We start from the raw sequence: 16,409 nt of genomic DNA on the forward strand, positions 1-16,409 counted from the left end.
GAGCAAATATGACACTTGATCTTATGCAACAGTCCAGAAGCGATGTTGTGTACTGAACACTGTCTTAAATAGCCTCTTCTGCTCCTTTCCAGCTGGTGGAAACAGCAGCCACACCCTTCACACAATCGTTCATTTATTCAGCGGTATTTATTGAGTGCTTACTGTGTAGAGCACTTGGAAAGTACAAAATTCAGCAACAAATAGAGACAATCCCTGCCCACAACAGGCTCACCGTCTACAAGGGGGGGAGACAGACATCAAAACAAGTAAACAGGATTCAATAGCATCCATATAAATAAATAGAATTCTAGATATATACACATCATTAATACAATTAATGGAATTATAAATATGTACATAAATATACACAAGTGCTGGGGGGCGGGGGGTATAGCAGAGGGAATGAGTTGGGGCGATGGGGAGAGGCAGCAGAGGAAAAGGGCAGCAGAGCTTCGTCTGGGAAGGCCTCCTGGAGGAGGTGACAGTAGGGCTTTGAAGTGGGGAAGAGAGTTAGTTTGGAGGAGGTGAGGAAGGAGGACATTTCAGGACGGCGGGAGGACCTGGGCCAGGGGTCGATGGCGGGACAGGTGGGAACGAGGCCCAGTAAGGAGGTGAGCGGTGGCAGAGGAGCGGAGTGGGCGGGCTGGGCTGGAGAAGGAGAGAAGGGAGGTGAGGTAGGAGGGGGCAAGGGGATGGACAGCTTGGAAGCCAAGAGTGAAGACTTTTTTGCCTGAAATGGAGGTGGATAGGCAATCTGGAGATTTCTTAAGATGGGGGAGACATGGGCATATTTGAAGACAGAGGGGAAGAAGGGGGTGGAGAGTGAGCGTTTGAAAACGGAAGGAAGGGAGGAGGGAAAGGGAGATAGTTTTTATAAGGTGAGCGGGAATGGGGTCCCAAGCACAGGTGGAGGGGGTGGCACTTGCGAGGAGGGAGGAGATCTCTGAGGATACTGCTGGGAAGGATGGGAAAGTAGGGGAGAGGGTTGGGGGGAGCAAAAGCAGGAGGGGTGACTTTAGGGAGCTCAGACCTGATGGAGTTAATTAATCGTCCTAATGAAGAAGGAGGCTACATCGTTGGGGGTGAGGGATGGAGGAGGAGGAACAAGGGGCCTGAGGAGGGAATTAAATCAGTGCAGCGGTCGGCGAGGGGGATAAGCGTGGGTGTCAGTAAGGGAAGAGAGAGAGTTTCTGCAGTCTGAGCTAAAACAAGAAAGGAAGAATTCAGAGTGGGGAAGGCTGGTCCGGGGATGTGATTACCGCGCCAGCAGCACGAACATAGTAGCGAAAAAGGGGAACAGGGGAGCTGGGGGGGGCAGGTGGGGTGTGGATTAACGTGGAATACCCAAGAAAGAATACAAAACCCAGGAATTTGAGTAGCTTAAAGTAAGCAAGGTAAAAATAACTTGTTAAAAAAGCAAAAAGGAATAAAGGAGGGTAGCAGAGGCTTAGCTAAACCAACACCAACCGGGACAGAGCACGCCCAACCCCGTAGGCGCGCACTATTTTTCGCTAGAACTCCCCCTAAAGCTTTTTATATAAAGCCGTTTTCAACATCTGCTTTTGGTCACTTTGCATAATCCCCCGAAGGGAGGTGCACCGTTCCTGGAAGTACTGCAATACCAGGTCGATGCGTGGAGTGGACGGAGCAAGCCCCTATTCCATCTCCCGGCTCCAAAAATCCATTTAATATATTGTCCTCGGATAGAGGACGTATCAGATATTAAACTGATAAGAACAGATACTACACTTGATCTTAGCCAAAAGGCCGAGAAGCGATAACTCCGCCCTCCACGCTCAGCCCGGCCCTCCCTCTCCCGCTCCTCTGCAGCTCACGACGACACGGAATCTCCCACTTCCCATCGCACCCCAGTGGCTCAGCACTCACTCTCTATTTGCATCTCCCCGCCCACCTCCGCTTCCTTGGAAGAGGCGGGGAAATTGGTAATTTCCTCTGGTACAGAAAAAAGAAAAAAAAGCTAATACTTTTACAACTGAAAGCCATTCATCAATTGTATTTACTGACCGCCTGCTTTGTGCAAAACACCGTACTAAGCGCTTGGAAGAGCATACTGTGAGCGTCGGTGGACAATCCCTCGCCCCCATGTTTACTTTAAAGAGGGAGAGATGGACAGAAATGACAGACAGGGAAAATAGTAGAGGATAAGGATTTGGACAGAATCCCGGTGGGCCTGAGGAGGGGGTGGGATACCCTGCCCATCCCAGTCCTCACCTCCCCCATCCCCTCTCCTGCCCTCCCCTTGCACCGCCCCCTCCCCTCCTCCCTGGAATCCCTCTGTCCCAGAGCCAACCCCCCTTCCCCTCCCCCTGCGCAGGCTCCTGCCAACCCCACCCCATCCAACCTCGTCCCCCATCCCGGTCCTCCTTTCTCAGCGCCATTCATTCAATCGTATTTATTGACCGCTTACTGTGTGCAGAACACCGTACTAAGCGCTTCATCCCCCTCCCCGTGCCAACTCATTCCTAACCCAACCCTCCCCACCCCTCCCCCAGTGTGGCCTACGGAGCCCCCGCTCCATCATGGGGAAGCTCCCTTTCATCCTTGACCTGCTCCTGCCCCGCTCTCTCCTCCTCCCCTTTTTCACTGAAACCCGGCTCACCCCGGAGGACACGACGGTCTCTTCTGCTGCTCTCTCCAGCAAAAAGCCTCTCCTTCTTCCACTCCCCCAGACTCAGAAAGGCGGAGGTGTCGGTTTCCTTCTCGGGCCCCAATACCCCTTTCGCACCATCCCTCTTCCCCCTTTCCCTCTCTTTCGAAGCTCCTAATCATCCACCTCTACCACCCCCTCCAGATGTTTGTAGCCGTCATCTCCCTCCCCCCTGGTCCCACCTCCAACTTCTTTAACCATCTTGACCCCTTTCTCTCCTTCCTCCTCTCCTTCTCTCTGCCCACTCTGATCCTCGGAGATTTCCACACCCACAGGGATGTCCCCGGAGATTCCTCGGCCGCCTGCTTTCTCTCCCTCCCCGACTCTGCCAACCTCCTGCTCCACCCCACCTCGCTCGCTCACCGACTTGATCACACCCTCCGTATCTCATCATCTCTTACCGCTGCTCAATCTCCGCCCGCACCAACTCCGAAATCCCTCAGTGACCACTTGCCTCCTCTCTCACACTCTCCCTCCTCTTAAGTCTGTTTTTTCTCCTCCACTGACACCTCCGCTTTCGCGATGCCATCCATCTCTCTCAGAGCATCACAGCCCACTCTACCCACTCTGGATGACCAAATAGATGCTCTCAACTCCCTCCCTCCCCTCTCCCTTGGTGGCTGTGGCACCCCTCACCCACCGCCCTGGATCCCCTCCATCGTCCGCCTCCTTCGCTCTTCTGCTGGAGGCGCTCAACGCTGCTGGCGGAAAACAAAACACCAGGCCAACCTTGTCCCATTCAAATTCAACCCTCCTGCCTTTCACTCGGCCGCCTCCTCAGGGCGGAATAAACTATTTCTCTTCGACACCGCTGCCCACCACCCTTGTCAGCAACAACAATAATGACAATAATGTTGGTATTTGTCAAGCGCTTATTATGTGCAGAGCACTGTTCTAAGGGCTAGGGTAGATACAGGGTCATCAGGTTGTCCCCCGTGAGGCTCACACTTTACATCCCCATTTGGCAGATAAGGGAACTGAGACACAGACAAGTGAAGTGAAGTGACTCAACCACAGTCACACAGTTGACTGTGAGTTGACTCTGCCACACAGTGGCAGAGGAGTGGAATTTGAACCCATGACATCTAATTCCCAAGCCTAGGCTCTTTCCACTGAACCACGCTGCTTCTCACTACACAGACTGACATTCTAAAACGCACTCCTTTACTTTATAAAGAACATTACCGCAGTTACTACCGATCAGAAACCTCAAATCCCTCCCCTTTTTTAACCTTTGGTGTTTCTTTCAAAGACATCCTAACCCCAAAACCTGAATCTGACTTTGATAACTCGAGTAATAACTCCCCGGGGGGAGGTGCACCGTTCCTGGAAGTACTGCAATACCAGGTCGATGCGTGGAGTGGACGGAGCAAGCTCCTATTCCATCTCCCGGCTCCAAAAATCCAAAGTAAGCGCTCAATAAATGCGATTGAATGACTACGTGTTGGACACTGTACCAAGTGCTGGGGCAAAGACAAGCTAATCGGACTGCACGCAGTCGTAATCCCCATTTTACTGAGGCATAGAGAAGTCCAGTGATATATCACAGGGAACACGGCAGGCAAGTGACAGAGGTGGGATGAGAACATAGGTCCTCCCGACTCTTAGGCCCGTCCCCTATCAATTAGGCCACGTCGCTTTTTGCCTCTCCCCCTCCAGTCATTCAGTAGTATTTATTGAGTACTTACTATGTGCAGAGCACTGTACTGAGTGCTTGGAGTGTACAATTCGACAACAGGAAGAGACAATTCCTGCCCAATATTAACACCAGTAAGATAATCTCATACGTGGCTGGTATCAAAAACACTTGAAAACTAGAATCCTGTGTTTTCTGTCTCCTATAGCTAGTAGCACACACGAAAGCAACATCACCATAAAAGCTTGATCTGTTTTTAGAAACAGGAGAAATCACTCCCCGAGGGGAGGTGCACCGTTCCTGGAAGTACTGCAATACCAGGTCGATGCGTGGAGTGGACGAAGCAAGCCCCTATTCCATCTCCCGGCTCCAAAAATCCATTTAATATAGTGTCCTCGGATAGAGGACGTATCAGATATTAAACTGATAAGAACAGATACTACACTTGATCTTAGCCAAAAGGCCGAGAAGCGATAACTCCGCCCTCCACGCTCAGCCCGGCCCTCCCTCTCCCGCTCCTCTGCAGCTCACGACGACACGGAATCTCCCACTTCCCATCGCGCCCCAGTGGCTCAGCACTCTTTATTTCCATCTCCCACCTCCGCTTCTTCGGACGAGGCGGGGAAATTGGTAATTTCCTCTGGTACAGAAAAAGAAAAAAAAGCTAATACTTATACGGCTGAAGGCCATCGATCAATGGTATTTACTGAGCGCCTGCTTTCTGAAAACTCTGTACTAAAAGGTTGAAAGAGTAAACTGTGATAGCGTCGGTGGACAATCCCTCGCCCACCAAGAGTTTCCTTTAAAGAGAGAGGGAGACTGACATTAATAGACATGACAGACAGGAGATATAGTAGAGGATAAGGATTTGGAGTGAATCCCGGTGGGCCTGAGGAGGGGGTGGATATCCAGTGGGTTTAGATCCGAAAACAGAGGGGATAAGGAAAGGAAGGTAGATAGGAGAAGTGGAGGTTTAGTCAGGGAAGGCCTCTCGGAGGAGACGGGATTTTAGGAGAGCTCTGAAGGGAGGCCGTGGGGTCTGTCCAGGTCCGACAAGGATGCGGGCAATGAGACAGACGAGATCTAGGTATTTTGATTAAGTTGTCATTAGCGGTGCGAAGTAAAATAATAATGGTATCCTGTAAGCGCTTACTATTTGCCGAGCACTGAACTAAGTGCTGGGGTAGATACGAGCTAATCGGGTTGGACAAATTCGCTGTCCCACATGGGGCTCACAGTCTACACATCCCCATTTGACAGATGAGGAAACTGAGGCACACAGAGGTGAAGTGACTTGCTCAAGGGCACGCAGTAGACATGAGGCAGAGGCGGGATTAGAACCCATGACCTGATTCCCAGGCATGTGCTGTCTTCACTACACCACGCTGCACGCACCGTGTAAGAGTTGGGTTGTGTAATTCGGTAATGTGAGGTAGGAAGGGAGAGAAACGTTTGAATGTCTCAAGGCTGACGATCAGGAGTTTCTGTTCAGGGCAGAAGAGAAATGACAACCACTGCAGGGCTTGGAAGAGAAGAGAAACTTTTTTTTAAGGTAATAGGTAGGTGCTACACAGAAGAAAAAAAATAAAATTATTCCTACTTTAGAAACTCGAAAATGACTTCCCGGGGGGAGGTGCACCCTTCCCGGCAGTACTGCAACACGAGGTCGATGCGTGGAGTGGACGGAGCAAGTCCCTATTCCATCTCCCGGCTCCAAAAAAACCATTTAATATATGGTTCTCTGATAGAGGACGTATCAGATATTAAACTGATAAGAACAGATACTACATTTGATCTTAGCCAAAAGGCTGAGAAGCGATAAGTTCAACCTTTACGCTCAGCGCGGCCCTCCCTCTCCCGCTCTTCTGCAGCTCATGACGACAGAGAATCTCCCACTTGCCATCGGGCCCCAGTGGTTCAGCACTCTTTATTTGCATCTCCCCGCCCAACTCCGCCTCCTCGGAAGAGAGGAAATTCATTTATTCAATAGTATTTATTGAGCGCTTATTATGTGCAGAGCACTGTACTAAGCGCTTAGAATGGACAATTCGGCAACAGATAGAGATAATTCCTGACCAATGACGGGCTCACAGTCTAATCGGGGGAGACAGACAGCAGAGCAAAACAGAACTTAAAAACAAGACAACGCTATCACGATAAATAAAATCAAGGGGATGTACACCTCATTAACTAAATAAATAGGGTAATAAATAATATATACAAATGAGCACAGTGCTGAGCGGAAGGGAAGGGAGGGAGGAGCAGAGGGAAAGGGGGCTTAGCTGAGGGGAGGTGAAGGGGGAGGGGGAGGGAACAGAGGGAAAAGGGGAGCTCAGTCTGGGAAGGCCTCTTGGAGGAGGTGAGCTCTAAGTAGGGCTTTGAAGGGGGAAGAAAGTTGGTTTGGCGGAGGTGAGGAGGGAGGGCATCCCAGGACCAAGGGAGGACGTGGTCCAGAGGTCGACGGCGGGATAGGCGAGAACGGGGGATGGTGAGGAGGTGGGCGGCAGAGGAGCGGAGCGTGCGGGGTGGGCAGTAGAAAGAGAGAAGGGAGGAGAGATAATAATAATAATAATGTTGGTATTTGTTAAGCGCTTACTATGTGCAGCACACTGTTCTAAGCGCTGGGGTAGACACAGGGGAATCAGGTTGTCCCACGTGGGGCTCACAGTCTTAATCCCCATTTTACAGATGAGGGAACTGAGGCACAGAGAAGTTAAGTGACTCGCCCACAGTCACACAGCTGACAGGTGGCAGAGCCGGGATTCGAACCCATGACCTCTGACTCCAAAGCCCGGGCTCTTTCCACTGAGCCATGCTGCTTCTCTTAAGGGGGCAAGGGGATGGAGAGCTTTGAAGCCCAAACTGAGGAGTTTCTGTTTCGTGCAGAGATTGATAGGCAACCACTGGAAGTTTTTAAGGAGGGGAGTGACAGGCCCAGAGCGTTTTTGCAGGAATATGTTCCGGGCAGCGGAATGAAGAATAGAATGGAGCGGGGAGAGACAGGAGGAAGGGAGATTAGAGAGAAGGCTGACACAATAATCCAGCCGGGATATTATGAGAGCCTGTACCCGCACAATAGCCGTTTGGATGGAGAGGAAAGGGCGGATCTTGGTGATATCGTAAAGGTGAGGCCGGCAGGCATTGGTGACGGATTGGATGTGTGGAGTGAATGAGAGAGCTGAGTCAAGGATGACACCAACGTTGCAGGCCTGTGAGACGGGAAGAATGGTCGTACCGTTCACAGTGATGGGGAAGTCAGGGAGAGGACAGGGTTTGGGAGGGAAGATAAGGAGCTCAGTTTTGGACATGTTGAGTTTTAGGTGGTGGGCAGACATCCCCAGGTGGAGACGTCCCGGAGGCAGGAGAAGATATGATCCTGGAGGGAGAGGGAGAGAACAGTGGAGGAGATGGAGATTTGGGTGTCATCTGCATAGAGATGATAGTTGAAGCCATGGGAGCGAATGAGTTCACCGAGTGAGTGAGTGTAGATGGAGAACAGAAGAGGGCCAAGAACTGACCCTTGAGGAACCCCTAAAGTTAGGGGCTGGGAGGGGGAGGAGGAGCCCGCGAAGGAGACTGAAAATGAATGGCCAGAAAGATGAGGAGAACCAGGAGAGGACGGAGTCCGTGAAGCCAAGGTGAGATAAGGTGTGGAGGAGAAAGGGATGGTAGACAGTGTCGAAGGCAGCTGAGAGGTCGAGGGGGATTAGGATAGAGGAGGAACCATTGGATTTGGCAAGAAGGAGGTCATAGGTGACCTTTGAGAGAGCAGTCTCGGTAGAGTGGAGCGGATGGAAGCCAGATTGGAGGGGGTCCAGGAGAGACTTGGAGTTGAGGAATTCAAGGCAGCGAGTGTAGATGACTCGTTCTAAGAGTTTGGAAAGGAATAATAATAATAATGTTGGTATTTGTTAAGCGCTTACTATGTGCCGAGCACTGTTCTAAGCGCTGGGGTAGATATAGGGGAATCAGGTTGTTCCACATGGGGCTCACAGTCTTAATCCCCATTTTACAGATGAGGGAACTGAGGCACAGAGAAGTTAAGTGACTTGCCCACAGTCACACAGCCGACAAGTGGCAGAGCTGGGATTCGAACTCATGAGCCCTGACTCCAAAGCCTGTGCTCTTTCCACTGAGCCACGCTGCTTCTCCTGGGAGAAGGGTATGAAGGAGATAGGACGATAACTGGAAGGGGAAATGGGGTCGAGAGAGGGTTTTTTTAGGATGGGGGAGACATGGTCATGTTTGAAGGCAGAGGGGAAGAGGCCATTGGACAGTGAGTGGTTCAAGATAGAACTTAAGGAGGGAGGAGTGATGGATTTATAAAGTGAGCGGGAATGGGGTCCGAAGCACAGGTGGAGGGGGTGTCACTTGCGAGGAGGGAGGAGATCTCCTCTGAGGATACTGCAGGAAAGGATGGGAAAGTAGGGGGGAGGGTGGAGAGCGGGTGGGGGGGAGTAGAAACGGAGGGAAGCAGAAGGGGGAGGGGTAACTTTGGGGAGCTCAGACCTGATTGTGTTAATTTTCGTAATGAAATAGGTGGCCAGATCGCTGGGGATGAGGGATGGGGAAGGGGGAGGAACAGGGGGCCTGAAGAGAGAGTTAAAAGTCCGGAAAATTGGCGGGGGTGATGGGCATGGGTATCGATGAGGGAAGAAGAGAAGTTTTGCCTGGTGGAGGATAGGGCAGAGTTAAGGCAGGGAAGGCTAAATGTGAAATGGATAAGGTTGGCTTGGTGCTTGGACCTTCGCCAGCAGGGCTCAGCAGTTAGAGCATAAGAATGAAGGAGGTGGGCAGAGGCAGAGACCCAGGGCTGTGGGTTAGTGGAGCGAGAGCGGCGGAGGGAAAGGGGGGCGAGTGAGTTGAGATGAGTAGAGAGGGTGGAGTTGAGAGCGGTAACCTGATCATCGAGAGTGGGAAGACAGGATAGGGAGGCAAGGAAGGGTGAGATGCTTTGGGAGAGACGAATGGGAACAAGAGAGTGGAGGTCTCTGGGGGGAGCAATACAGATTTTCAGGGGGAGGAAGTGTGAGAGAGGAGGCAGGTGAGAAGGTTGTGGTCCGAGAGAGGGATTTCAGAGTTGGTGAGGGTGGAGATAGTGCAGCGGTGAGAGATGACGAGATCGAGGGTGTGACCAAGTTGGTGAGTAGACGAGGTGTGGTGGAGCAGGAGCTCGACAGAGTCGAGGAGCGATAGCAAGCGGGTTGCAGAGGGGTCACCGGGTACATCTATGTGGATGTTGAAGTCTCCGAGGATCAGAGTGGGCAGAGAGAAGGAGAGAAGGAAGGTGAGAAAGGGGTTAAGGTCGTTGAAGAAGTTGGAGGTGGGACCAGGGGGGCGGGAGATGACAGCCACAAGAATCTGGCGGGGGTGGTAGAGGCGAATGCTATGGGCTTCAAAAGAGGGGAAGGAGAGGGAAGGGGGAGGAGGGATAGTGTGGAAGTGGCATCGGGGTGAGAGAAGGAAGCAGACGCCTCCTCCTTTTCCGGTGAGTCTGGGGGAGTGGGAGAAGGAGAGGCCTCCGCTGGAGAGAGCAGCGGCGGAGACCGTGTCTTCAGGAGTGAGCCAGGTCTCCGTAAGGGCGAGGAGGAGGAGAGAGCGGGAAAGGAAAGGTCAAGGATGAAAGGTAGTTTACCTATAATGGAGCGGGGATTCCAGAGGCCACACTTGACAGCAGCTGTGGGGGCAGAGAATCGGGGGGGAGGGGAGGGTTTGGATGGGAATGAGATGGCGGGGGCCTGGGCGGGGAGAAGGGGATGAGGGGTGGCAGTGGGACAGGAGGACTGGGATGGGCCGTGGGCAGGGAAGAGGGAAGGGGAGGGGGTGGGAGGAGGGGTTTGGGTAGGGAGGAGCCCAAGGGGAGGGGGATGAGGGGTGGCGCTGGTAAAGTGGGATTTTAGGGCGGGGGAGGGGAGGAGGCAGAGAGAGCGGGAAAGAACTGGGCGAGAGAGGGGAAGGGGAAGGTGAGATTTGGGAGGGGCAGATGGGAAGAGGTGCTGTGGAGGGACATGGTGAGGTCAGAGAGGTAAGTGGCAGCACTGAGAACAATTAACCATAACATGCGATAGTGGTAATATAGTAATACTATACAATTAGATATTATTAGTAAGCAGGTGATGTCCAGGGTCAGGGTGTTGACTATGGGTCAATCAGATCAAAATCAAAAGCCTAGCGGCAAGAAGGGTCCTGTGGGGCTCGTGCTCCAAATGTCTCTAAGGTGGCGGAGGGAGCCCTTAAGATAGGTTCATGCTCTCTTGCCTTAACTCTATAGAGAAAAAAAATTTCTCTTTGAAACCCATGACCAGTCCCCCTCATCACTAGCACTTTACTCCTTCTTCAGGCCCCCCTTCTCTTTTTCAACCCACGTATTCAGCTCCCTCAAATAAAAAATAAATACGACCAAGCAACTACTCCACTCCTACTAACATAAAAGCTCAGAATTACTTACCGTGCGACTCCAAATGACCTTAACACACCTGAGATATTACCTATAAAGCAATTTTTATCTGACTTTGATAACTCGAGTAATGACTCCCCGGGGGGAGGTGCACCGTTCCTGGAAGTACTGCAATACCAGGTCGATGCGTGGAGTGGACGGAGCAAGCCCCTATTCCATCTCCCGGCTCCAAAAATCCATTTAATATATTGTCCTCGGATAGAGGACGTATCAGATATTAAACTGATAAGAACAGATACTACACTTGATCTTAGCCAAAAGGCCGAGAAGCGATAACTCCACCCTCCACGCTCAGCCCGGCCCTCCCTCTCCCGCTCCTCTGCAGCTCACGACGACACGGAATCTCCCACTTCCCATCGGGCCCCAGTGGCTCAGCACTCTCTATTTCCATCTCCCCGCCCACCTCCGCTTCCTCGGAAGAGGTGGGGAAATTGGTAAAAATGAAAAAAGAAAAAAAAGCTAATATTTTTACCGCTGAAAGCCATCGATGAATTAATTGTACAGTTCAATTCAATTGTACAATTGCATTTACTGACCGCCTGCTTTGTGTAAAACACTGTACTAAGCCCTTGGAAGAGTATACTGTGATAGCGTCGGTGGATAATCCCTCGCCCACCAAGAGTTTACTTTAAAGAGGGAGAGATGGACAGAAATGACAGACAGGGAAAATAGTAGAGGATAAGGATTTGGACAGAATCCCGTTGGGCCTGAGGAGGGGGTGGATATCCAGTGGGTTTAGATCCGAAAACAGAGGAGACAAGGAAAGGAAGGTAGATAGGAGAAGTGGAGGCTTAGTCAGGGAAGGCCTCTCGGAGGAGACGGGATTTTAGGAGAGCTCTGAAGGGAGGCCGAGGGGGTCTGTCGCCATGAAGGAGGGAAGTCCAGGCCTGACAAGGATGCGGGCAATGAGTCAGATGAGATCTAGGTATATTGATGAAGTTGCCACTAGCGGTGCAAAGTAGAATAATAATGATGGTATTCTTTAAGCGCTTACTACGTACTGAGCACTGAATTAAATGCTGGAGTAGATACGAGCTAATCGGGTTAGACACATCCCCTGTCCCACATGGGGCTCACAGTCTACACATCTCCATTTGACAGATGAGGTAAATGAGGCACAGAGAGGAGAAGTGACTTGCTCAAGGGCACACAGCAGACAGGCGGCAGATCCGGGATTAGAACCCATGACCTTGTGACTCCCAGGCACGTGCTCTCTCCACTACACCATGCTGCATGCACCATGTAAGAGCTGGGTTGTAGTAATTCGGTAATGCGAGGTAGGAAGGGAGAGAGACGTTTGAATGTCTTAAGGCTGACGGTCAGGAGTTTCTGTTCAATGCAGAGGAGAAATGACAACCACTGCAGGGTTTGGAGGAGGGGAGAAACTTTGTTTTAAGGTAATATGTGGGTAGTAGTGTCTAGTATGGACTTTAGACCGTGAGCCCGTTATTGGGCAGGAATTGTCTCTTCCTGTTGTCGAATTGTACACTCCAAGCACTCAGTACAGTGCTCTGCACATAGTAAGCGCTCAATAAATACTACTGAATGACTGGAGGGGGAGAGACCAGAAGCGACGTGGCCTAATTGATAGGGGACGGGCCTAAAAGTCGGGAGGACCTATGTTCTCATCCCAACTCTGTCACTTGCCTGCCGTGTTCCCTGTGATATATCACTGGACTTCTCTATGCCTCAGTAAAATGGGGATTAAGACTGCGTGCAGTCCGACTAGCTTGTCTTTGCCCCAGCACTTACTACAGAGAATAGCATGTATTCATTCAATCGCATTTATTGAGCGCTTACTGTGTAGGAAGCACCGTATTAAGCGCTTGGGTACGATGAAAAAAGAGACACATTCCCTGACCACAACCAGCTCAGTCTAGGGGGGAGACAGACACCAATGTACATAAACAATGAATAAGTAAACAAACAGAAAGCACTTAGAACATACCGCTTTAAAAATGTATAAGAGCAGCGTAGAAACTGACGCAGTAAAGGGTATGGTGAACTCTTGGATGACCATAGTAGGAGTCTGTATGAAGTTCAGCCCCCTTCCCACCTCCCCGACTCCCTCCCTCTGCTCTACCCACCTCCCCACCCCACGACATTTGTATATATATATGTACATATTTATGATTCTCTTTATTTTATTAATGAGGTGTTAATATCTATAATTCTGTTCATTTATATTGATGCTATTGACGCCTGTCTACTTGCTTTGTTGTCTGCCTCCCCCCTTCTAGACTGTGAGCTCGCTGTTGGGAGGGGATTGTCTCGATCTGTTGTCGAACTGTCCTTTCCAAGCACTTAGTACAGTGTTCTGCACACAGTAAGCGCACAATAAATACGATTGTATGAATGAATGAAGTCTACCTCCCCGATGACCCTCGAGAGCCGATGGCATTGCTGACCACCCTGCACCCCGTGTCCACTAGACTCGCCCTTCCAAGGGGCCCCTAACTCGATCAGGTCCCCGACCGGGACCGTAGGACATTGTGCTACCCAGTTTACACTACACACCTCCCCCAAAAAACGGCCACCTTTGGGGAGCCCCCACTCCCTCCTTCCCTGTGTTCCGAGCTGATGTGACCGATTGCCCCCGGTCCCCTCCCCGGCTAACCACGGCCTGGTGCTCATTGTGTTACTTTAGCAACTACTTGCATTCGCACCTACTCAGCCCAACCCATGTTATTTGGCTATTTACTCCTCTTCCCAGGTGTTTCCTCTCCCAAATCCCCCATAACAATTTCAGCCCTCACCAGAACTGCCATCCACAGGACTCCCTCCCCCCCCCCCCCCCGCCTCAGAGACAATTCAGCCAAGCGCCCCTCGACTCTCCTAACCATATGAATTGATTGACCCAAGGAAAATTCAACCTCTTAATAATAATGTTGGTATTTGTTAAGCGCTTACTATGTGAAGAGCACTGTTCTAAGCGCTGGGGGAGATACAGGGTAATCAGGTTGTCCCACGTGAGGCTCACAGTCTTAATCCCCATTTTACAGATGATGTAACTGAGGCATAGAGAAGTGACTTGCCCACAGTCACACAGCTGACAAGTGGCAGAGCCGGGAGTCGAACCCATGACCTCTGACTCTGAAGCCCAGACTCTTTCCACTGAGCCACGCTGCCCACGTTCTTACTCTGGGCATCCCCCGATTATGATGTGGCTGCTTATTATTATTATAATTATGTGCCGTCGAGACATTTCCGATTCAAAGCGACTCCATGGATATACTTTCTCCAAAAGGTCCTGTCTTCTGCCATAATCCGCAACCCTTCTAACGATTCTTCCGTTACCGTTGTTACGGTCTCTATCCAACTCGCTGCCGGCCTGCCTCTACCCGCATTTTCCCTGGACTTTTCCTAGCCTTAGAGTCTTCGTATGTTAACTGGTAACTGGTGTAAGTGCTATCGCTTACCTCACTGACCTCACTATGGTCTTTCAATTCCCCCCGCTCCCATCTGCCCATCCCAGTCCTCACCTCCCCTCTCCCCTCCAACTCCTGCCCTCCCCTTGCTCCTCCCCCTCCCTGGAATCCCTCTGTACCAGGTCCAACCCTCGTCCCGCTCCCCCTGCCAATCCCCTCCATTCCTATTCCTTCCCTCCCTCCATCCCTATCCTCCTGTCTCAGCCCATCCCTCAACCCTCTCCGCATGTCATCTCATTCCCATCCAAACCCTCCCCACCCCTCTCCCACTCTTCCCTTCCTCCACAGCAGCTGCCAAGTGTGGCCTACGGAGCCCCCGCTCCATCTTGGGGAAGCTCCCCGTCATCCTAGACCTGCTCCTACCCCGATCTCTCCTCCTCCTCTTTTTCACTGAAACCCGGCTCGCCCCGGAAGACACGGTCTCTTCTGTTGCTCTCTCCAGCGGAGGCTGCTGGAAATAAAACCACAGGCGAAGCTTGTCCACTTCAAGTTCCTTCTTCCTTGCCTTAACCACCCCCTTCTCCGCTCCACCGAAAAACTACTTCTCTTTGAACTCTTCGGCGGGAGTTCTCTCACTTAACGTCCTCCTCATATGCCCCATTCCTGTGGCACCTTCTATTACAGGAAAAATAGACACCAGTAAGATACTCTCATCTCTGCTGACTAACGAAAACACTTAAAACCTAGGATTTTGTGTTTTCTACCATGTCAACCCCATAGCACACGAAAAAACAACGTCACCACAAAACTTTGATCTGTCTTTGGAAACAAGAAAAATCACTCCCCGAGGGGAGGTGCACCATTCCTGGAAGTACTGCAATACCAGGTCGATGCGTGGAGTGGACGGAGCAAGCCCCTATTCCATCTCCCGGCTCCAAAAATCCATTTAATATATTGTCCTCGGATAGAGGACGTATCAGATATTAAACTGATAAGAACAGATACTACACTTGATCTTAGCCAAAAGGCCGAGAAGCGATAACTCTACCCTCCATGCTCAGCCCGGCCCTTCTTCTCCCGCTCTTCTGCAGCTCACGACGACACGGAATCTCCTACTTCCCATCGGGCCCCAGTGGCTCAGCACTCTCTATTTCCATCTCCCCGCCCACCTTCGCTTCCTCGGAAGAGGTGTGGAAATTGGTAATTTCCTCTGGTACAGAAAAAAGAAAAAAAAGCTAATACTTTTTTAATACTGATCAACTGTATTTACTGACCGCCTTCTTTGTGCATACACTGTACTAAGAGGTAAGAAGAGCAGCAGAGAAGCAGCGTGGCTCAGTGGAAAGAGCATGGGCTTTGGAGTCAGAGGTCATGAGTTCGAATCCCAGATCTGCCACTTGTCAGTGTGGCTCAGTGGAAAGAGCATGGGCTTTGGAGTCAGAGGTCATGAGTTCGAATCCCAGCTCTGCCACTTGTCAGCTGTGTGACTGTGGGCAAGTCACTTAACTTCTCTGTGCCTCAGTTACCTCATCTGTAAAGTAGGGATTAACTTTGAGCCCTACGTGGGACCACCTGATTCCCTTGTGTTTACCCCAGCGCTTAGAACAGTGCTCTGCACATAGTAAGCGCTTAACAAATACCAACATTATTATCCTAACATTACTATTATTAAAAGTAAACTGTGATAGCTTTGGTGGACAATCCCTCGCCCACCAAGAGTTTACTTTAAAGAGGGAGGAAGAGATAGACAGAAATGACAGATAGGGCAAATAGTAGAGGATAAGGATCTGGAGGGAATCCCCGTGGGTCTGAGGAGGGGGTGGATATCCAGTGGGTTTAGATCCGAAAACAGAGGGGACAAGGGACGGAGGGTAGATAGAAGTGGAGGCTTAGTCAGGGAAGGCCTCTTGGAGGAGACAGGATTTTAGGAGAGCTCTGAAGGGAGGCCGTGGGGGTTCCTGAACTCTTGGATGACCGTAGTAGGAGTCTGTATGAAGTTCATCCCCCTTCCCACCACCCTAAATCCCTCTCTCTGCTCTACCCCCCCTGCCCACCCCATGGCATTTGTGTATATATGTATACATTTATTCAATAGTATTTATTGAGCGCTTACTATGTGCAGAGCACTGTACTAAGCGCTTGGGATGAACAAGTCGGCAACAGATAGAGACAGTCCCTGCCGTTTGACGGGCTTACAGTCTAATCGAGGATTCTATTTTATTGATGATGGGTATATATTTATGATTCTGTATTTTTAAATTGATGCTATTGATGCCTGGC

The 16,409-nt window shown here is 50.9% G+C and overlaps 5 non-coding genes and 1 pseudogene across 5 annotated transcripts; all 6 read right to left on the reverse strand.

Moving 5' to 3' along the window:
* Positions 1-1,588: 1,588 nt before the first annotated feature.
* Positions 1,589-1,779, reverse strand: LOC114810596. Its single transcript, XR_003758292.1, has one exon. It is a non-coding gene; the product is annotated as a U2 spliceosomal RNA (small nuclear RNA).
* Positions 1,780-3,978: 2,199 nt separating this feature from the next.
* LOC114810786 lies at positions 3,979-4,098 on the reverse strand (annotated as a pseudogene).
* A 490-nt stretch (positions 4,099-4,588) lies between these two features.
* On the reverse strand, positions 4,589-4,779 carry LOC114810663. Its single transcript, XR_003758358.1, has one exon. It is a non-coding gene; the product is annotated as a U2 spliceosomal RNA (small nuclear RNA).
* A 1,153-nt stretch (positions 4,780-5,932) lies between these two features.
* Positions 5,933-6,124, reverse strand: LOC114810696. The gene has a single exon (XR_003758391.1). It is a non-coding gene; the product is annotated as a U2 spliceosomal RNA (small nuclear RNA).
* Positions 6,125-10,844: 4,720 nt separating this feature from the next.
* On the reverse strand, positions 10,845-11,035 carry LOC114810607. The gene has a single exon (XR_003758303.1). It is a non-coding gene; the product is annotated as a U2 spliceosomal RNA (small nuclear RNA).
* A 3,943-nt stretch (positions 11,036-14,978) lies between these two features.
* On the reverse strand, positions 14,979-15,169 carry LOC114810652. The gene has a single exon (XR_003758347.1). It is a non-coding gene; the product is annotated as a U2 spliceosomal RNA (small nuclear RNA).
* Positions 15,170-16,409: the final 1,240 nt, after the last annotated feature.

The sequence above is a fragment of the Ornithorhynchus anatinus genome, chromosome 3, assembly GCF_004115215.2.
Source record: "Ornithorhynchus anatinus isolate Pmale09 chromosome 3, mOrnAna1.pri.v4, whole genome shotgun sequence".
NCBI lineage: Eukaryota > Metazoa > Chordata > Mammalia > Monotremata > Ornithorhynchidae > Ornithorhynchus > Ornithorhynchus anatinus.